This window comes from Pelodiscus sinensis, chromosome 26 (genome assembly GCF_052426305.1).
Source record: "Pelodiscus sinensis isolate ZL-2025 chromosome 26, ASM5242630v1, whole genome shotgun sequence".
Taxonomy (NCBI): domain Eukaryota; kingdom Metazoa; phylum Chordata; order Testudines; family Trionychidae; genus Pelodiscus; species Pelodiscus sinensis.
In genome coordinates, this window is record NC_143077.1 from 9,696,359 (window position 1) to 9,718,085 (window position 21,727).

Genomic DNA, 21,727 nt, shown 5'->3' on the forward strand with positions numbered 1-21,727 from the left:
CAGTAGAGATGCCCTAATGCAAGGGTTCTCTTTACTTTCTTGTTTGCCAAACCAGGAAGCATTCACTGTACTTGCTGGGCAAACCAGCACTTCCCAAATGCTGATAAAAGATGAGAATTTCAGAAGGTCTTGTCTCAGAATCCGTGGCACCTCTCCAGAAATCGTTAAGCATCAAATACCGAGAGCCGTTGTCAGGATGGGTGGCAACTGATGCCACTACTGCTTTCAATGGGACTGGTCTGGGGCCAGTTAAGAGATGGTGAGGGCCAGCATGTGAACAGCTGGCCCTAACTGTGCCCCCATATGGGGGGGAAGGTGCACTTTACTAGCACCCAGAGGCCCTGGCGGGGGAGCAGCCCAGGCTGCAAATGGTGTGATGTGTGTTGCGGGGGGAGGCCGTGTGACAAGTTTGTACAGGGCCCAAAACAATGATGCTTGTGCCCTGTGGAGCCAAGTCAGGAGCCCTTTGCCCAAGTGGGCAGCAAGGTGCTCGCCAGAGCCGTCAGGCTACTGCAGCGCAGGGAGCGAACAGCGAAAAAGAGCAATGACCCCCGGGCTGAAGAGCAGATGCAGCAAAGCAGGAAACACCCCCTGGCTCCCTGTGCAGTGTTCCTAATGTGTTTCTAGAATGATTCCCATTCCAAGCACACGGAGGGGTGGGGTCGGGGGGTGAGGAACACACCCAGTGCATGGGGAATATGCCTAGTGAGTAGGGAACACACCCACTGTGTGAGGAACACACTCCGGGCATGGGAAACACCCCTTCCCCCCACCATGGAAAACAGCAGGAGGAGAGAAAAAACCCAAGAGGTTTTGTTGAGTTTCAGGCCAGACTGGCCCATTGGGTCATCTAGTCTGATCTCCAGGGTAGCTCAGGCCTCCCAATCCCACCCAGCTGCTCCTCACTTCAGCCCAATGACTTTAGTTTGGCTAAAGCGTTTCAGACCCTAGGAGAATAAACTACTGTGGCCACAGGCTGAGAACAGGTGAGACCGAGGGGCCATCAATGCCCAAGGCCCCAGTTATGGGAACTGATGGGGTGAGACATGGCCATGTGATCCCAGAAGGCACAGGCGACGGGTTGCCTTCCCAAAGCGTTGCCTTCCCAAACTACCAGCCCAGCGCCACCCAGACTCCACCTTCAGAATACCTGCTGTGGACGTACTGGGGATGGTGTGTTGCTGTCCCCCGAGCACCCTCTGCTCTCCCTGTGCTCCAGGGCTGGGGAGGCTGAGGCCGTGCGGTTCCCTATGGTGCCTTTCTCAGCCCTGCCTTCACCCGCTGCTCATGCCAGCAAGAGACCCACGCCCCAAGTTGCATAGGAAAGTGACCTCCCCCCTCATGCCGAGGTCCCTGCCAAACTGACTTGTGAGAAAATTCCTTCCCGACCAACTCGGAGCACATGAAGAAGATCCGTCCCCTCGCCCCGGCATCTAAGAGCGAGTCCTTCCCGCCTGCCTCTCCCCTGGATCTGCCGAGGTGCTGCTCACAGCAGGCAGACAAGTGTGGGGCCAAGATTAAAAAAAATTGTCTGTTAAACGGCGCGGGTAAGGGGCAGTCCTGGGCGCTGCCCAGATGGAAAGCAACAAGGTGATCAATTAGCCTTCTTCCTGCCCCTTACTGATAGAGAGTAGTAAAACCCACGCTCACCTTCCCACATGGCAGATGTTACCTTTAGGGTCCCAACCTCTCTGCGGGAGCTGAACGAACTCAGCTGATGGGCCATTCACAGCACTCCCTGCCGGCGCGCAAGGCAGTGCCTGGCCATATTGGACTTAGCGGCATTCCTCCCCATGAAGCAAGACCTCATTTCTGAGAGCTCAGGCCAGTGCCTGCTGGCTTATTAGACAAGGGCTGGTGCATTTGTGCCACCGATAAAATCGGCTCCCATGGGATGGATGGGCCCACAGCGGGTCCAATCTCCCCGTTATTCACCCACGCCACACGCTGTCAAAGACCGCGAGGAATTCAATCCACTTTGTGGACATGTTCCATTCTAGGGGGCAAGGGAGATGCAGCGAGAGAGCTCCGTTGAATTGGCTAGTGCTTGGAACCCTGCACTTCTCCACAAATTCCCCTTTCCTTAGTCCTACATTGCACATTAACGCAAAAAAACTGAGAAGAGGGACGTTCCACTCTTTGGTGGCTTCTCTGGTCCTTGTGCCATGTACTGGCTCTTGGAAGCACTTCTCTTACAATTTAAAGTGACCTGCCTTAATGGAGCATTTAGTGGTCTCACGCACTTTCTGCTGCAAAACACTGGTATTTTCCCCCATGTTTCATTCATACACAACAGCCCCACCTCCTTCTTCGTGAGTTACTTAGTTAGCTAATGGCCAGGTGGCTCGAGAAGAGAAATATGACCAAATCCCCACGTTTCTGTGGTGCAGAATCTCACAGACTTTTGAACAGAGAGAATGAGCTTTCTACAGCCCTTGGCCCAGCCTGGTTGCTGGTGGGTGCAACCTTTCTATCAGTCTTACTTGTCAAGAGGCCCTGTTGTGCTAGGTGCTGTACAGACAGGTAGGGGGAAATTCCTTCCTGGCCTAGACAAGCCAGAGTGGAAGAGAAACCAAGGACAGAGAGGTGAAGTAACTTGCTGAAGCTCACATAGCAAGTTAGGGGAAGAACCAGCAACAGAACACAGCTCTTCTGAAACCCACATCAGTGCCCAATCCACACGGAGGAAGGCAACAGTATGGGAAGAGTCCCTATGTTTGTGTAGGGAATGCCAAATCGAGCAAGTTGCCCTGTGTTATTCTCCTCTGCTAGGAAGAAAAAAAAAAGCGGGCAAAACATTTGGAACTTTTTTTCGTAATGCTGGAAACTAAGGGTGCATCTAGACAGCACCTTTCAGTCAGAATAAGCAAATTGCATGGCTTATTCCAAGTCTAAATCGAAAACGCTTATTTTGAAATTTGGCACTGTCTACACAGGGAAATAGGGGTGCTTTTAAAGACATGGTGTTGCTATTTTGGGATATTCCTGGTATCCCGAAAGAGCGACACATTCTAGATGTACTCTGATCCAGAACTTCCTCTGCCCTTATAGCATGGTTCATGGTTTGACTTTAATCTCTCATTTGAGTTTGATAGGGGTTTGGAAGCAGGAAGATGCTCTGTGCAGTGACATGGTTATTTATGAAGTTTGCATTTCACTGCAGCTTTATGCTATTTTGTATCAGGAGAACCTCTAACTCTGGGATCACAGGTCATTGTCACAGAAGAAGGGATTAGTCCATTCGGAATCGTGTTAAGGTTTGTGTAGACAACAATCTAGTAGGCAGAAATACTGCTACAACTCATTTCCTGAGGGTATGTCTACACTTGCCCCCTAGTTCGGACTAGGGAGGCAAATGAAGCATACTGAAGTTGCTAATGAAGCGCGGGATTTAAATATCCTGTGCTTGATTAGCATATTCACTGCTGGTCGCCATTTTAAAGTGCCGGTCGCCCGATTTAACTTGCAGCGTGTAGACGCGGTAGTCCGATCCAAAACTCTTCCCTCAAATTAACTGTTACTCCTTGTGTCACTTCTCCACTGTCCTAACAAAACCAGTGTGAATCACAGAGTCAAAACAGCAGAGTCTAGTTTTAAAACAATCAAAAGTGATGTAGACACAAGGGCATGTAATAGTGAGCTCAACACAAGGGTAGCTGGCTGGTATTTTCTGGCCTATGAGAGACAGAAGGTCAGATGACATAGTCTAGAGTAGTGTCTCTCAACCTTTTTTTATAAAGTACTCCTTTAAAAAAATTATAAGGACCCCCTTTTTCTAAAAAAAATAAAATACAATTATAAGTACTCCTCATACCTACAGTTTTCAGACACATCAATTTATTTCTACCATTGCAACACATTTGTTTAAACAACTTAATCGTAGCCGGGTGGGTGATGAAATTTTTGGGTGTAAAAAGTACAAAAATAATAAAACGCTGTAAAACTTAAAACAAAAATTCAGTTTTCTCCGAATTTCAGTTGTGTTGAGGTACTCTTCCCCCCTCAGACTTCTCTCGAGTACCCCTGAAGCTACTAGTACCACTGGTTGAGAAACTGTGGTCTAGAGATCCCATCTGGCCTTAAGCTCTATGAATATAAAACATAAGGCCTGGCATTCCATGTCACTTTTACAAGGGGAGCTTGGAGGAGCAAGGGAGATGCTGGAGGAAAGGGCCTTAGTTTTCAAAAGATGGGAGAGGAGGGGACTCAATTTTGGATCCTCAACTTCAGACGCCTTAACAGTTTTAGAGGAAAAATGAGGCCCCTTGTAGGTGCAGCCTAGGGTGGGGCACCTCAAGTCCATCATCTTTGAAAGTGCAGTTCATGTGTTTAAAGGAGCAGAAGAAACGTATGGTTCTCAGGAGAGGGTTGTTATGGAAACGGATTATTTGAGGCCTCTCTGTCCTTCTCTGTGCTTTTCTTTCCCATTCTGTGGCCATTTTCCAAGAAGTAGGGTTGCCAGATAGATGGTTTAACTAAAAATACCGAACACCCCTCCCTGCCCCCAAACAAAACACCGGGGAAAAAATTCTGTTGAGAAAAAAAAAGGGGGAGACCAAAGTAGTTAAGCAAAAAATAAAATAAAATGAAAAGGGACCCCAAGAGTTATTAAACAAAAAAAATAAAAAAATAAAAAATAAAACAGCATGGCCCCTTTAAGAAAAGCCTTTGAAGCTTTTTGCTGGAGGCCATCTTGTTTTCCGGATCGAGCCAGACGGCAACTTCCCTGTAGAACCAGGTAAGCGGGGGGATTGTGGGGGGAGGAGGGCCCGGAGGCTGGGCCCAATTGCTGAGTGTGTGTAGGGTTGCCAGGTGTCCGATATTTTCATCTCCTGGCAGGGGAAAAAAACCAGAAAATACCGGACATTTTAGGTGTCCGGTATTTTCTGAATTTTTTTTACCGGACAGGAGGTGGAAATACTGGACTCTCTGGATCAGTACTGAATACCTGGCAACCCTACCGAGAAGGCGCATCACAGCATTTCAGAAAGATTTTCAGCTTTGAGAAAATAGACTGGTATGGACCAATCCAACGTGTCATGAACTTCAGTGGGAATTGGATCAGATCTCTATGATGAACCTTAAGAGTGGAATTCACCCCCATAAAGAAGTTCTGATTGAGCCCTGGCTGGTAGGGCCGACAGACTCACTGGGCCCCTAGGTAAGGTGTGGGGGGCCAGATCTACACCCCTGGAAGGGGCAGAGTCTTGAGTGGAAGGGGGGCTGGAGTTATCTTCCCCTAGGCAGCCTCAGTGCTGCCCACAGCTCTCCACATGGGGCTCCTGAGGTGATTTAAAGGGCCTGGGCCTCCCAGATGCCGCCCCCACTACTGTGGCAGTGCTGACCAGGCCCTGGGCCCTTTTGAATTGCCGGGCCCTGGTGCAACTGCCCCTTTTACCTCACTAACATGGCTCCTGACTGAGAAGCAGAAGCTTCCCCACATTTCCCTTCCACACCAGAGCTTAGGGGGGGCTCAGGTTAGTAGATTTTGTGGCTCCCCCAGGCTCTGGGTTGGGGCCAAAATGGGGGGTTCAGCGTGTGGGAGGGCTCTGCTGGGAAATTAGCGTAGGGTGTGGAGTATGGACCAGAGGGAGGTTGCAGGCGTGGTCTGAGGATTGGGGATGGGGCGTCAGGGCAGAAGATAGGATGTAGGAGCAAAGTGGGAGGTCAGATGGAGGGGGTGCAGGAGTGGGCTGGAGGTGGGAGGGCTGAATGGGGAGAGAGATCCAGGTGCAGGGTGGGTGTTTGGGTGGGAGGGGGATTCAGGAGAGGAAAAGCGGGGTGAAGTCTGGGGCTTACTTGGTGTAGCTCCCCTGGGATGCACATGGCTCCAGTGCTCCCAGGGACTACCCCCCCAAACACTGCTCCGACTGGTCACGATACAGCCAATCAGAGCAGTGAGGGAAAAGCCTTCAGGCTTTTGCTGTGCTGCGGTTTTCCCAGCCGGGAGGACAGGAAGTGGCAGTGTGCGGACCCACTTCCTGCCCCCACCAGGCAGAGCCTGTGGGTTGGATCCGGCCCCAGCTTGCTTGACTTCTGGCCTGCGAGGCTTGCAGCTCTCTCCCACCCCACACACAGCAAGAAGCCGGCTTTGGTGCTCCTGCCAGGTGTGGGGGCCTGAAGGACTGGAGTCCCGAGCATCAGGGGCTAGATCTGGCCCCTGGGCGGTAGTTTCCCCACCCCTGGTTTAAATGATGCAGACAACTTGGCATGGGCCCTTCATACTCAGGTGAATGCCACCTGTAATTAACAGCTGCTAGAGTAATCTCTGTGACCTGTAAGGAATCCACCTGCTTGCTAGACCGTGGGCCCAGCTTTGACCTCACTTACCCCGTGGATACAACGCCGTTGACTTCAGTGCAGTTGCTTCTCAGTTTACACGGGCAGAGCTGAGAGCAGAGTCAGGCCCATCCCAGTGAAGATGTGAAGTTAGATTTTGTTTATTTTCAAATAATAAACTCTGTAATTAACCGTAGCCTAATAAATCATCAATCTCGTTGTGCAAAAAGAAATAATGAACTAATTAACTAGGATTCATCCTCCCAACTCTGGTGATCAATGCCTTATCTTAATTCAGGGAGCTCTCTCTGTGGAGAGGAAGGAGGGAAATTGAAAACATTTAATTAAAGAAACGAAGAGTTGGCGGGGGCAGGAGGAAGAAAAGATTTCTTTTTCCCTCAGAAGGGAACCAGGTGACAAGACAGAGACAAAGTCTCGTGCTTGGAAAATCAACAGACCAACTCCTCCCTTCCCTCTTTCGCTTCTTAAGGCGAGAGAGAAGGCTGATAGCTACATTTAATATTCTTGGTGTAACTGGTTTAACATTCCCTAAGGAGTCCAGAATCAAAAGGACGGCCCTTCCCTTCCCAGCCTGCTCCTGCTCCACATGTTTTAACAGCAATGTAAATCTGCCATTGCCCTTTCAGTGCTTTGAAAAAAGTGAGTTTGCATTTTTATGAATTCCAGAATGTGTCCTTTTACTTTCCCTCTTGCACATCTATTTATCTCCGTGATTCTTTTTACTTTCTCTTGTCAGCCTAAAGTTAATTCCAGTCATTTTATGCCCCACAGTAAGTCCCTTCTTGGATGTTTAAAATTCAGTCGGAACCTCACACATTCCATAAAGAGAGTCACTCGGGTTGTAAGCTGCTGCCGGGGAGATTGCTACCTCTCCCCGCCAGAAAATTACATTTTCTGTTGCTCACAACAAAGATATCAAGAGTGTTAATATTGTTGTTGCGGTGACTGACAGCTGCTGCAAATATGGATGGTATAAAGTTAAATTACTGCACTTTGGAAGCTGTGCAAAGCTCTGGATGTCGCTGGAGTGATCCGCTCCATTCTCCAGGGGAAGGCTGGGCTTTGCAAGGTATCTGCCAATTTCATGTTGGGAACGTTCCAAAAGGCTCTGTTATGCCTCATCTCCAAGTGAGATTATTACAAGAGAGACTTTTTTTTATTTCATCTTCTGTGCTAAGAAACCTTCCGCCACCAGGCTGGGGAAAAGAAGGGGCCGTCCCATTCTTTTCTTTTCAGACCAGACGATACACATGGCACAATCAAAGGGAACTAGAATAAAATCTCCTCCTTAGTTGCAGCTGATCCAGTAAGCTCTGTTTTACTTGGTTATCCTTACTGCATGGGAAGTGTCTGGCTTGGACAAGAAGGTCATGAAAGTGCTCAGATATGAAGGCTGGAATTTTAGCAGAGTTGCCAGCTGTGGAGAGGCGTGCCCGACTCGCACAGAAGAGGGGAGCAGTTTCATGCCTGGATCTCACTGTGCAAAGAGCGTAGAAACCTCATGCTTCCTGGCACAATGTAGTCATGTGTGAAGGGTCACATCTCCCCCAATGCACAGTAATTCACAACATTCTGTGGCTGGGAGGTTATTGCCCTGTGCCTCTGCAGTACCAGGTATGGAGAGATAGCTTCTGCTGGTAACATAGAGCAGGCAGGGGAGTGAAAACACCAGCCCCCGTTCAGTTGCTGCTAAGGCACTAGGATTATAACTTGTGCCTGCTGATAAGTGGGTGCGCACAAGCTCCTTTGGGTAAATAAATACGGGGATAATTGACTCCCTGCTTCCTTTAAACCCCAAACCCAGCTAGTGCCTGGCTGGTACCTAAAGAGAACCTGGCCCTGTAAGCTGCTACATATGATCCCCTTGGAATATACATGGGTTCAAGAGGCCCATCCACATACATGCGGTTCCAGGACCAGGATAATGGGACATACACCTGTCCCAGGCTGGCTGGCCCTTTGAGGGATATTGTGACATCGCAGCTCTGCCCAGGTGATGCTGAAGAGGCATCTTAGCTGTGAGGATTGGACACAGGAGGGAAAGGTCAGAGAGTGAGCTCAGCTGGGAAAGGAGAGCTCCGGGAGGGATGAGGTGTTTCCCCTTCCCGTGGGAGGGCCAGATTGGAGTCAGATGCCAGGAGGACTGATGAGAGCATGGAGGGGGGAGGCTGACATAGGGGCCAGCCTCCCAGAGAGGGAGCCCTAGGCAGCGGCGTTCTGGCAGGAGAGGACTGGTGAGCCAGGGAAGACTTGTGAAGGGCTGGGGTTCAAGGGCAGGGCAGAAGTGGTTTTGGTATGTGCTGCTGCTTTGGGCTGTGTAGACCTCAGAGGGGAGCCTGCAGCCAGGCCCTGAAGAAAAGGTGAAGTCAGTGAGCTGGAGAGGAGCACGTGTGCACAAGGAGGCCAGGAAGGGGCAGCTGGGGAAAGGCCTGCGGACAGGCTGAGGTGGGAGGAAGCAGGGGGCCTGAATGGATGGAGCTGGCTTGCTTATTACCCAGTCCGTGGGTGGGAACCAAGGGAAAAGGGAGGGCCTGTGTTCCTCTATTGGCCACTGGAAAACATGGAGCGAAGACTTCAGAGAGCAGGGGCCAGAACTGTTCAGTGCAACTGGGGCCAAAGTCCTTGCCCCTGCTCTCTGAAGGCTTCTCTCCACATTTCCCGGTGGCCAGTAGGGGAATCTGAGCCCTCCCTTTTCCTTTGGTTCCAACCCAGGGACCCCCAACAATGGGGTTAAAAAATTGAAAAACTCACCAACACTCTCTTGGGCTCTGGACCAGCCATGCAGGGTGGATTCACATGGGTATTTTCGGGGACTTGTGGAGGCACTGCAGGTTGAATCTCTCTAGTCCAGCACCCTTGGGACCTGACCAGTGCTGACCCAGAGAATTTGCCAAACCACAGAGGGTCAATATTGTCTAGCAGCATCACCAACACTCCCACTGCTTGCTGGGCTCTTAGAAGATATATAGGGATAATTTAGAGCTAGATCCCAGCACAGAACACTGAGAGCCAGAACTGGTGGCTGTAAACAAACTTTATGGGACTGCGGGAAACTTGCCACACCCTTGATAAAGTGGGCATCCGGCTAACTCAAATCATGCCAGACCACAGATGGTGCTTGACAGTGAGTTGCCAGAATAGAAAGGTTCAGCCTGTGGTTTATACAGGTCATTTCTGAAAGTGGGTTGGGATCTTTAACTTACATATTCCACTTGCGGTCCTTTTACAATTGCACGAAGTTCTGATACCATCCCTCTTTTAGGGGAAACTCCATCTAAATGCAAGGGCTCATCGCCGGGCCAACTCTTCCCAGGAGGAATAGTTTTTTACAGTTTCTTGCACAGGATTTATTAGCTACGTTGAGGAACAAAAGCCACAAAGGAGCCAGGAGGGGCAGAATTTCAAACAGACCGGAGCGTGGGAGTACAGCATGGCCAGGAAAGGCCAGCTGCAAATCATATTTTTAATTAAACTGTGGACATTTGTAAGTGATAAAAAGCATTTTGGGTTGGTTTACATGGCATTTAGCTGCTTTAATTGGGATGTCTGTGTTTGGAGTTTGCAGACAGAAGCAGATAATAAGACGATGGAAACAGATCACAGCGACTTAACATCCTTGCATTTGCACAGCCCAGTTGTTAATGTTATGAAATAGAAACCCTGTTATCAGCTTGCATAAAACAGCTTGTTTGGGTAGATTGCAAATACTGTGTTTAATTAACTGAGCTTTGGGGACAGTGAATCTTTTTGTTCCAAGATACGTCTCTGCAGAAATAAAGGCGTTTTCATTTAAATAAAACAAAAGGGGGTGTTTATCAGAATGTTACTTAATTGTCAGCATAGCTAAAGGGTTTTGTTTCTGCAGTAATTTATGAAGGGGAATTGATCAGTGAAGCAAGAATCTCTGTCCTGTACAATTACAGAGCTCTCTCTTTAATTCCAGGCATTAACTATGGCAGCAGCGAAGGGGAAGCAAAAAATCCAGCTTCTTAAATCTCTGGGATATTCCAGTTTGATGGGCTAAGCCCACCTCTGCCCAATTAATGCATTCAAAGCATTACTCTCTTGATTATCTAGGGCATTTTCAAACCCGATTGCCTAGGCCTCTAGACATAAGCGTGCATTTCAACCCAGGTAGATGAGGATGATGATAAAGTCCATTTGACATTAATAAATTATATGACCACACACTGAATTCTAACAGGAAACTTTTGCCTGAAAGGCAAGAATGTCTCACAAAGCACGTGATACAGAGAACAAAAGAGCTGGTTAAGAGAGAATATTTCTCCCTCTGAAATAAGTTGATACAACACAATTTTTATTGGTTGTAGAAGTGTTTTGGAAGTTTGACTCCAAACCAGATTTGATTTTGTTTTAAGGGGATAAAACAAAACCTGAACAATGTTTGATAAAAATGCAGATTTTTTTTTCACAATGATTTTCCGTTGTGTCAGAATGCCTTGTTCCAAGGGAAATGTACTACTCTTTGCTCTCTGGATCGCTAGTTGTGAATCTCCATACAAGTCTGCCTATGAGTGATGGCATATAACCCATTTAAGGTGGACTTTAAGGCATCCGCTCTGAATTTCAGGAGTTTCGTCCAGTGCCAAGGGCCACCTGCAGCCCATCAGGATTCTATGTGCGGCCCGTGAGACAATTTGTTTGCAGCTACCCATGAGCAGGGTTGCTAGATTCTGCTGGTTTCTGGCTGCATAGTTTTTTTTCCCGCCTGTATTACTAAAGTGAGATGCACGTAAAGCAAGGGAGCGTCAAACAAGGTGCGTGCTGAGCGCACACAACATTGTGAGAGCTGTGTGCTCTCCCACAAATTTTAGATACACAAGCACAATGAGCAAAACTACCCTCTCCCGGGAGACGGTCTTGGTTATAACAATCTTGTGGCCCACTGAGAGGAAGGAGGGCCACTCCTGTGGCCCACTCACTGGCTTAGTCTGTTGTGGGAGTTTTTATCAGCCTTTGAACAGAGCTTTTCATGGTGAGTGTGTTTCCAGGATCTTTAGTGTTCACCGTTACATCTAAAGCCATGTCTCTACTTGCCATGCCAGAGATAGATCTTCTGGCGTTCAATTGAGCAGGTCTAGTTAAGACCCACTAAATCAAATGCTGAGGGTGGCTCCAGTTGATGCCAGTACTCCTCGCAGTCACAAGGAGTAAGGGAAGCTGACGGGAGCATTTGCTCCCATTGACCTCCCACTGTGAAGATGGTACCAAGCTTGACTTAAGGTAAGCCATCTCCAGCTATGTATTTTACGTAGCTGGAGTTGCGTGTCTTAACCCGGCCTTCCAGGTTTAGTGCAGACCATATTTAAGCCTAACATGGGGCATTAACTAACCTACTGCAGGCTTCTGTGTACACACAGATTTTACAGGTGTGAAGGGGAGGGAGGTCACATGCAGTACATGGAGGGGGAATCATTATCACTGCATGAGGAATGTCCTTTCATGGCTTTGGAGGCAGAAGTAGTAGGGAAGAGAGGAATCAAGGGGCAGCTTTGCTCTGTGATTGATTGGCTGGGCTGGGGAGTTCTACGCTGTTAGTGTGCTGGGTAATTCTGTGAAATACCCCTGGACAAGAGTGACAAAAGGCTTTATAAGAGCTTTCCTCTTATAAATCTCCAAGTGCTTGTTGATACCTCTGTCCTCCTTGCATGCCAGGAGAAGCTGCCCCGAACCACAGTGGCATTGTTGTCAGCTGCAGCATGTCGGAACATTACTGTTTGTAAGGAGATCAGAGCTGAGGATGCTTAGCTGGTCCCTGTAACAAAAGACTTTTGTGTTCTTTGGTCCAAAACAAAGGCATTTCCTTTGGATTCTGATTTTCCATTTGGATCACCCAGCAACCTGATGAACTCTCAACAAGGCATCATTTAATTCCTACCCTTTGGAGAGTAATCCCCCGAATGGTGTGAGTTTTCTGTCTACAATGGAGCTTTTACAAACCTTCCCCTCAGTCCCCTTGCAAGCTCTGTATTCGGGGAGGGTTATTAACAGGCACGGAATGCAGGTGAAGCCTGTAAGTCATATCATCAAAGAGAAATGTATACTGAAGTATATCAGAGATCAGCAGGAGAAGCACCGCGCAAAAACAGCCGGTGTGAAATCCAGCTGAGAAGAATATTGAGAAACCCACAAGGGCAATTTTCTTCCTGTGAGGATTCTCAAGGAGGAAAGAGACCTGAGATATGAGAATAACAGAAAAATAGCTCCAAGTGCTTATTATAAAACTCCCCCGAAGCTGTGAAAAATGGAGAGGAGAATTTCGGGAGGGGCCAGCACTGGGCTCCCCCCAGATGAGAAATTAGAGGAAATGTTGGGACGTAAATGCCAAGCAAGTAAGAGGGAGGGGTTGAGGAATGGCCAGACGTCGTCTTCCCATGCAGCAGAGAGTGCGCAAGATTAAAAAAACGGCTTTTCTGAGCTTCCTGAGGCGGTCACACACAGGCCACCTTCCCATGTAGTATTTGCATAGGCTTCCTATTGCTGCACCCTTCACTGGCAGACACCACTAGCCCTGCCCGGATCACCTCCACTCACAACCCCAATGTGGTAGACAGCTCCTCGTGTTCCACCTCTCTGTCAGCCACACACCTGGTCCTCTCCTACTCAACACCCTTGCTGGGACCTGTCCTGCCTTGCTCTCCGTGCCCTTTTCCCTGCCTTCCTTATCCCTCAGCTCGACTGATGTCGATTCCACCCCTTGCCCTTCCAGCCATGTTGGGCCAATCGCTCTCTACCCCTCCCCCACCGCGGTCTGGCTGCATCTCCCCTGAGCCTTTGCAGTAGCGTCGCTTCCGCTAGACATGTGGCGGGAGTCTAGATGTGGATCGGTCGATGAGGGAAGCCTTTGTCGACCGCTTCTGCAAACCTCGTTTCATGAGGCATAAGGGAGCGGTCAACAAAGGCTTCCCTTGTTGACTGATCCACATCTAGACTCCCGCGCTATGCCGGATCAGCTGATTGTCGGCACAGCACGGTGGCCATTTTTATTTTAATGAAGCGGGGATTATTTAAATCCCCACTTCATTGACTGTCGGGTAAGCTAGTTTACATGGCTCTGTCGACAGAGCCATGTAGTCTAGACATACCCGTGATGACACAGAGGCTATGTCGATATTACAAGGTTTTTGCACAAAAACACTAGTTTTTGTGGAAAAACCGGCGGAGCGTCCATACCTCAAGCATGGTTTTGCGCCAAAAAAAAATACAGTAAATCAACAGGACAGCCACTAGAGTTTTTCCTCTCCCCATGAGGAATAACTCCTTTTTGAGCTACAGCTCTTGTGGAAAAAGGCACGCGTGGATGCTCCGCAGAGGTTTCTTGCGCAAAAAGAGCCTATCAGAAAAAGCACAGGTGCTTTTATGGCAATGACAATCAGAACTATCTTGTTGTGACGGGGTGAGGCCCATATACTCCCTTGAAACAGGCCCACCCCGCACTGACCCCGCGATCGCGCTGTCCTTGGTGGGGAGGGCCAGACAGGCGCGGACGGTATGCGAACAGTGTAGCGCCGTCCTCTACACACCGGCCCGCGCGAAAGCAAGCGTTGCTAGGCAACGCGTCTCTCCGGCAACGCACAACATGGCGGCCGGAAATGACGGAGAGCGTCAAGGAGGGGGGGTGACGTCAGACGCCCAGGGAAGGTGTAGGGGGAAGTATAAAGTTCCCCCAGTAAGGAAGGAGGGGGGGGAGAGAGCGAGAGAGTTAGGGAGGGAAGTAAGGAAGACATCGGGAGTAGGGTGGAAGCAGCCCAGGGCAGGACACGGAGCCGGCGCACCGGTGGTTAAGGGAACGACCCCTCCGGTGGGACAGGTCTGTGAGACTCTGTCCTTAGGGCCCTGGGCTGGGGTCTGGGAGTTAGGGTGGGCCCAGACCCCCCACCCTGCAAACCCAAAGCGCAGCAAATCTGCAATTGGGAGGAAGCAGGGAGCACGCCATTAGGGAGGACCGCAACAAACAAAGGAGAGGGGGGCAGGGGTACCCCCACACTTGTGCAAGAGCATCCATGTGGTGTGGATGCTCTTTTGCACAAAAGCACATTGCTTTTGCGATGCGCTTTTGAGGTGCGGACGCGCTTTTGCACAAGACGTTTTTCTTCCGCAAAAAGCTTCATGTGCAAAAACCCTGCAGTGTAGACAAAGCCAGAGTTCCAGGGAAGAGAAGTGACTTGACCAAGGTCATTTTGTGTGTCAGTGGCAGAGCAGGGAACAGGAACCAGGAGGCCTGGCTTTCAAACACACACACACACAGTAAAGACTGGGACTGGCAATTCCACTGGGGGGGCCTGTGTCGCAGTGTGAGGCTCTCCACTCCAAGCTGTTCCAATTCAGCTGCCCCTGGGGGCTGGTAAAAATCTTCCACTGCCAGCTGCTATTTCAAAAGGCTGAGCAGAGTGGCTGAAAGCTCCAATCTCCTACCACCTCTTCGCCCCTGTCCCTGAGCTTTCCTCAAGAATTCAAAAACCGTTCTGAAATCCCAAAGTTGCACCAGGATCATCCTTCACCAAATCTTTGCTGCTGGCTTCTCACCATGAATGACATTTGCTAATGCTGCCCTTCCTTTAGAAATGGCTTGCTGTTTAAACTCACTTCCCCCTGCTGCTTTTTACTTTCCTGGCTCTCAAGGGTTAAAATAATCCTCTTGAAAAAAGCCGAGCAGCCCCGTCTATCCACTTTAGTAATTGAAATCAATTTCTCTGCCTTATCTTTAGGAAACCTGTATAGTCGAGACACTAATCTGCAGGCGCCGGCATCTTTTAAATGAAAAACCTATTTGAAAAAAAAAATAGCCCGCAAGCTTTTCCTCGCCTGGTGATATTCCTTTGCTCCGTCTCTGCTGAGAGGAGAGGCAGCTACTGATACAAACTCCATGCCTGAAAGTGTCTTTTTGTACTTTAACACCCATTATTGTTTAGTTGTTGGAACTGCCTGGGCAGATGATATTGGTTAAATCCGGCCTCGCCTAGCCCGCCCTGATCCGTTAGCTGATAGTTTTGATTTCCAATCCTCTCCTGAGCTGCCTACAGAGCTTCTGTTGTAGAAGGGCAGGTCACTCCTGCCCCAGCACAGAATGGAATTTAAGGCCTGGGGGCCGGATGCATCCCCTGGCTTGCTTGGAACTGGCCCCCTGAGGCTCGGGGCTCCCCTCCAGCTTGGGGGAGCCTATGCTAGTGCTCCAACCTCCTCCCCTGCCATCCCACTATGGAGCACCCAAAATCTACTAGCCTGCCCCTCCTGCAGGCTCTGGTGTGGGAGGGGAATGTGGGGAGTGTCTGTCTCCTTCCCTGTCAGGGGCCACATTAGTGAGGGTTTGTTTATTTTATTTTTTGCTTTTCACTGTGGGTGCGGCCCCCGACTGGTTTTTTTGTGGGTCAGCACCCCCAAGTCAAAAAAGGTTCCTCAGTCCGTTATTTAGATAAATCAATAACGACTTTCAGACCAGTCATCGGTGCCCAGGTCTTGGTTGTTGGGTGGACACCAGCCACTCCCTTGAAGGGGCAGGGCTTGGGATAGAAGGGGCAGGGTTGGGGACTAGCCTTCCCTCAGAATGGTCTGCGGCCGGAGGCTTTGAATCAAAAACACAGCAAAGGGCTCGTGGTTCCCGGACCTGCCACTGCTGCATTGCCTGGCAGCCGCCTGGGATTGCTGTGGCTGTTTAAAGGGCTCACGGCACCAGCCCCTGCTGGGGTAGCAGCGTGACCCTGAGCTTTGAGCCATTTAAATAGGACCCTGCTGCCTGAGTCATCGCCTGGACATTCAGTGGCACGGGCAGCAGGATATAAACAGAAAACAGCCGGATGCAGATCAAAGCGTTAAGCAGGCTGGATCTGGCCCCAGGCCGCATCTTACCTAGTCCTGTGCTACAGCCTTAGCTGAGAGCCAGCTGGCTTTTAGTTCAAGCTGTAGAAGCTCATGCATTAAGTTCCAAAGGTCCCAGGTTCAGTTCCGCCTGTTGGTGTTACAGCTGCTCTAACTGTACTGTTTCTCCGTGCAGTCGCAGCCCTGGAGAGAGCGAGAGAGCAGATGGGTCTCCATGGCATGCTGGGTTGCTTTGGCTTTTTGTGTAGCTCTGTCCCATGGTCTCCTCCCGGGTGATCAATGTGAGAGACTTTCCATGGAAGAGACTCCCTCATTTTAACACTGCAAGCTGTCCAGGTGCCCGAGTTTCCCTAGTAACCACCCTGCTGTGGTTGCTTCCATTCACAGACCCTGGGCAATTGGTTCTGATGAGTGATATGCATGGACAGCTAGCGGCTGGCCTTGGAACCGGCCTTCTGCTGAGATTCAGCCGTGTCTAGTGATTGGAACAGGGCACGGGAAATCTGTAGTGCTTGGGTGTGATTCCTGGCTCTGGCACTGCACCATAGGGATGTTAACACTGGCTGACCTCCCAGGACATAGCTGAATGGGAGAAGATAAATTAACACATGTCCATAAAGCACTTCCCGATTCCGGGACACAATGAACCACAGAACATCCAAAGGACATACATCTATCAAAGCGTTTCTGGAAAGGATAGACACATTTCTGCCCCACACTCTTCCATTTATTATTAGGGTTGGGAGCAATGTTCCCTCTCATTTATCCATCCATGTGCAGAATAAATGTTGCAAAGTGCACCAAGCCATGTGCAGAGGTGCACCACCATTCAAAATACATGCTGCCAGTAGGGGGCGCTCTGTTAATTAGCTGGGCAGCATTTGAATTTCTCTGATGAACTTAAGAATGGCCATAGTGCATCAGACCAAAGGTCCGTCTAGTCCAGTATCCTGTCCTCCGACAGGTGTCCCAGAGGGAGTGAACAGAACAGGGAATCAACAAGTGATTGCTCATTGGGGTGGTCCCCAACCACTCATCTTACAGCGGAAACTGGTCGAGAGTGATGGTGGGGCAGTATGAGGAGTCACAGGTCCTCTGCCCTGTTTTCTGGGAGGGAGGAACGTGAACAGCCTTTGCATCTTTCCCCTATTCACACCTCACTACTGAAAATGAGGAGCCCTGGGAAAAAAGAAAAACAAACCATGTTCCCTGCTAATCCCTTTCATTAAGAGTCCAACAAAGTCAAGAGATTTTTTAATTTGAAATCAATCAGGCATGGCCCCCTGGAAGTTTTGATCGGAGGGACCTAGAATTAGATAATCAATATGGAGTCACGTGACACAGTCCCTGGAAAAGTGAAGTCAGGAAAACAAAGGGAGAGCTGCTGGCGGCTTCTCTAGGCTTCCTTCAGAACCAGCAGTCCCAGGGAGAACGCAGAGCTGGGCATTGCTGTTTGGTTGTGTAGCAAAGTCTTTGATGTAAGTTTGCACGAGGGCTCCCGAAGTCACTGCCGCTCTCTCGCTTGCTATTTTCTGAAGGAGCATGGGGGGGCCCCTTAGCAAGACGTCTGATCCGAGCCGGGCGGTGGGAGCTGAACGCCGCTTTTAACTTGTTTCACTTTTGTCTTCAAAGACTGGTACTCGGCTCTTACATTCCTCCCTTGAACATAACAACATAGGAACGGCCAGACGGCGTCAGACCAAAGGTGCATCTAGCTCAGTGCCTTGTCTTCTGACAGTGCCTAGTGCCAGGTGCTCCCGAGGGAATGAACAGAAAAGGCAATCCAATGACTCCTCCTCTATAGCCGGGGCGACTCCTGGGGGTGGGAGGAGTCGGGCAGCAGCCGGTCAGGGGCTTAGCAGGGGCCTTAAGGCTCACAGCAGGGGTGCAAGCCCCTGCACTCACTGGCAGTGATGGGGGAAGTGGAGCAAGGCAGCCCCGCCCCACGCTTCTCCGGGAGATGTGCAAGATCGCCCCTGCACTCACCAGTGGGAAGCGGAGCGACGTCTGCAGGAGCAAAGCAAGTTGGAGCCGTGTTGCTCCGCTTCCTCCACCACAGATAGTGAGTGCAGGGAGTGTCTGGATCTCCAGGCCCACTAATCCCCCAGACTGCCTAAGCTGGAGGAAGAGATGGGACAGTAGTGGAGCAAAGGCAGGGAAGAGGCGGGGAGGGGGCAGAGTAAGGGTGGAGGGGGTTGGCAGAAGTGAGGCCTGAGGAGGAGGAGGGGGGTTTTATCCTGGTCCTTCCCCAGCATGAGGGGGTGTTACGTAGCCAGTGACCCCCCCCCCCCCACAGGTGTCCCCTCACTAGTTACCTATAGCCCATTCCCAGCTTCTGGCAAAAAGAGGACATGGACACCATTCCTGCCCATTGTGGCTCATAGCCATTAATGAACCTGCCCTCTATGAACTTATCTAGTTCTCTGTTGAACCCTGTTATATTCATGGCCTTCACAACATCATGTGGCAAGGAGTTCCACAGGCTGACTTTGACCTATGTGAAGAAATACTTCCTTTGGTTTGTTTTAAAACTGCTGCCTTTTAGTTTCATTTGGTGACCCCTACTCCTTGTGTTATGAGGAGTTAGTGACCTTTCCTTATTTACTCTCTCCACACCAGTCATGGTTTTATAGACTTCTATCATATTCCCCCTTAGTCTTCTCTTTTCCAAGCTGAAAAATCCAGTCTTGTTAATAAATCTGTATATGGCAGCCTTTCCAGGCCTAATACATTTTGTGGCCCTTCTCTGAGTCTTTTCCTTTTCTGAGCTGAGGCGATCACATCTGCAAGCAGTATTCAAGATGTGGGCGTACCAGGGATTTATATGGAGGCCATATGATATTTTCTGTATTTTTTTGTCTACCACTTCTTAGTGATTCCTGACATTCTGTTGGCTATTTTGACTGCTGCTGCACATGGAGTGGATGTTTCCAGTAAACTAGCCACAAAGACACCAAGATCTCTTTCTTGAGTGGCAACAGCTAATTTAGACCCCCATAGATCTCAAATAAGAAGTGCCATTGTCCCAGATGGAAACTGAGTCATGGAGAAAGGAGTGTGGGGTGAGGGGAACTGGTACCCAGGATGAATACGTTCTCCTATTCAAGACCTGTGAGAGCTTAGAGCTTCTGAGTTCTCCCCATGGCTGTTTGCGGGAAGGGCTACCACAAAATCCTTCCCAGGAAATATTCCATGCTCTCCACTGGCTTCAGTCAGGCCCTCTTGGCAGTGTCCCATTTGCTGCTTGAAGCAGGATAAACTTGGGGCAAGGTAACTTTGTATGTCCTTGGTGCAGGCCTAGACCCACTGTCTGAGGCTGGGGAATACTGCAGCACAAAGCCCTGACTGGGGACCCCAAGGGTCAGCCCACATGCTTCTGATGCTCTTCCCGTGTAGTGACAGAAGGGTACCTGTGTCACTATGTATCTGCCAGATAAGAACATACGACTGGTCAGATTGGGTCAGACCAAATGTCCATCTAGCCATTATCCTTTCTGCCGACAGTGGCCAACACCAGGTGCCCCAGAGGGAATGAACAGAACAGGCAATCATCGAGTGATCTTTCTCCTGTCACCCATTCCCAGCTTCTGACAAACAGCAGCTAAGGACACCATTCCTACCCATCCTGGCTAATAGCCATTAATGGACCTATCCTCCATGAATTTATCTAGCTCTTTTTTGAATCCTGATAAAGTCCTGGCTTTCACAACATCCTTTGACAAGGAGTTCCACAGGTTGACTGTGTGTTGCATGAAGAAGTACTTCCTATGGGTTGTTTTAAACCTGCTACCTATTAATTTCATTTGGTGATCCCTTGTTCTTATGTTATCGGAACAAGTAAATAACTTCCTTATTTACTTTTCTCTACACCAGTGTGTGTGCGTGAAGCTGCCACTGCTTCTCCTGCATTTACCTCGCCTACAGATGAACCTGGCAGGACTCCAATCTCCACGGCTGTCGATTGCATGGTTGCTACTGGCAGTAAATTCACAAAGAATATTATTTTAAAAATAAACTCCATAAGAATTGCTCAGAGTCGGTGACTGCGTGGCTGAAGGGACTCTATTTAACTCCTCAATGTGAAGTTAAAAAATCACAGTGTGGCATCAGTGGTATTCAGATGAAAGAGGGACACCACCCTGTCTTACAGTCCACAAGTTTTTTCGTGCAGTCAGAGACATCCCACAGCCGCGCCTCTCTTCCCCAGAGCATCGCATCCACCAAGAACAACTATTTCCCAACTCCCCAGCCTTTCTCAGACCCCAGCTAGGGAGCCGACAGCAGAGTCTCCGCGTAAAAACAAGTTAACTTGCCCCGTGTTGTTTGCTGTGCTATTCACATGACCACCCTGATTTCTGTTAGCAATGAAGCGAAACAGCAACACTATTTAATGGAAAGCAACCCAGTATATTGCTGTGTGAAGCAATAGTAACAAACCGGGGCAGTGTTTGGGATAGATCATTACTGAGAAGTCGACCATGAATTTTCAGGTAGGCGTTCGATGGGGAATAGAACGTATGTTGATTAGATTGGTGCATAGCACAGGACAGGACAGATTTTCCTAGGTGCTCAATATCGAACTGCTCCTTTTGTTCTCAAACACTAGGTCCTTTTGGCTGAGAAAAGTGGTTGAATTTAGGTTGGTTGTAGCCCGTGCATTTAAAAAAAAAAAAGATGGCAGTACTTCAGGGAAAAAGTTGTTGAGCAAAAAAAAAAAAAAAAGGAAGTGGGGGGAGACGGGGGGGAGGGGGGTGCCCTTTTAAGACACGCGGCCCCTTTAAGATACATGGCCCCAAGCCAATTATTGGATATTGGATATATTGGATATTTACATACAGAGGTGCCAGTATGCTCCATTCTTTCCAGGTAAGCTCTGACTGGAGGTGCTGATACTGCTACTGGGCAGTACCATCACAAAAGCACTGGTTGTAGCTAACCTTGATTTAGGTGACGAACACAAGCAATACATCTGAACTACAGGATCAGCATTGCGTCTATACTATGAAAGAGGCCAACTTTAGGACAGGCTATTTCGCCTGTCAGTTTAGTCCAAACACAACTGAACCAGGCAAAACAAACACTCTGAAATGTGCAAAATAAGCCCTGGCCAGTTCCATTATGTGCCCAAAGGGAAACTGTGCTCTTTTGAAAATATGGCACAGCTGTGCGGGCTTGCCCACTTTTGAAAATCTGGCCATATGTGCATGGCTTGTTTCCTCTAGGCTAGCAGTTGGAAAGCGCTCTGATATTCTAAGAAGGATATGGAAATGTCACGGACAAGCCACCAGAGGAAAGGTGGTTATTTGTTAAGCAGTACAAGTACAGGTCCCTTCTCCTCGAGTGTGTGTTGGGGACATAGAGGCAAGATTGGTTTGTTCTTGTGTGAGGCAAGGGCATCACCATGCATACTGTGTACAGCTGGCTTCCAATTTTGCTGAATTTCACATTTCAAAATATTAAAAAACAAACAACCCCCACCCTGAAATGTCCACTGCTTCTTTTGGACCAGCTTTAGAACTGGGGAGGGCTACTGAGTTACTCCCAGGGTGGTTTCATATAGTCTTCCGATGGGTTTGCAATGCCCTTGTTT

The 21,727-nt window shown here is 49.3% G+C and overlaps 1 long non-coding RNA gene across 1 annotated transcript; it reads left to right on the forward strand.

Annotated features, from left to right (window-relative positions):
• The first annotated feature begins 8,344 nt into the window (after nt 1-8,344).
• Nucleotides 8,345-10,525, forward strand: LOC142819958 (uncharacterized). Its single transcript, XR_012897649.2, has 3 exons — nt 8,345-8,534; nt 9,563-9,784; nt 10,244-10,525. It is a non-coding gene; the product is annotated as an uncharacterized LOC142819958 (long non-coding RNA).
• The last annotated feature ends 11,202 nt before the right edge of the window (nt 10,526-21,727 follow it).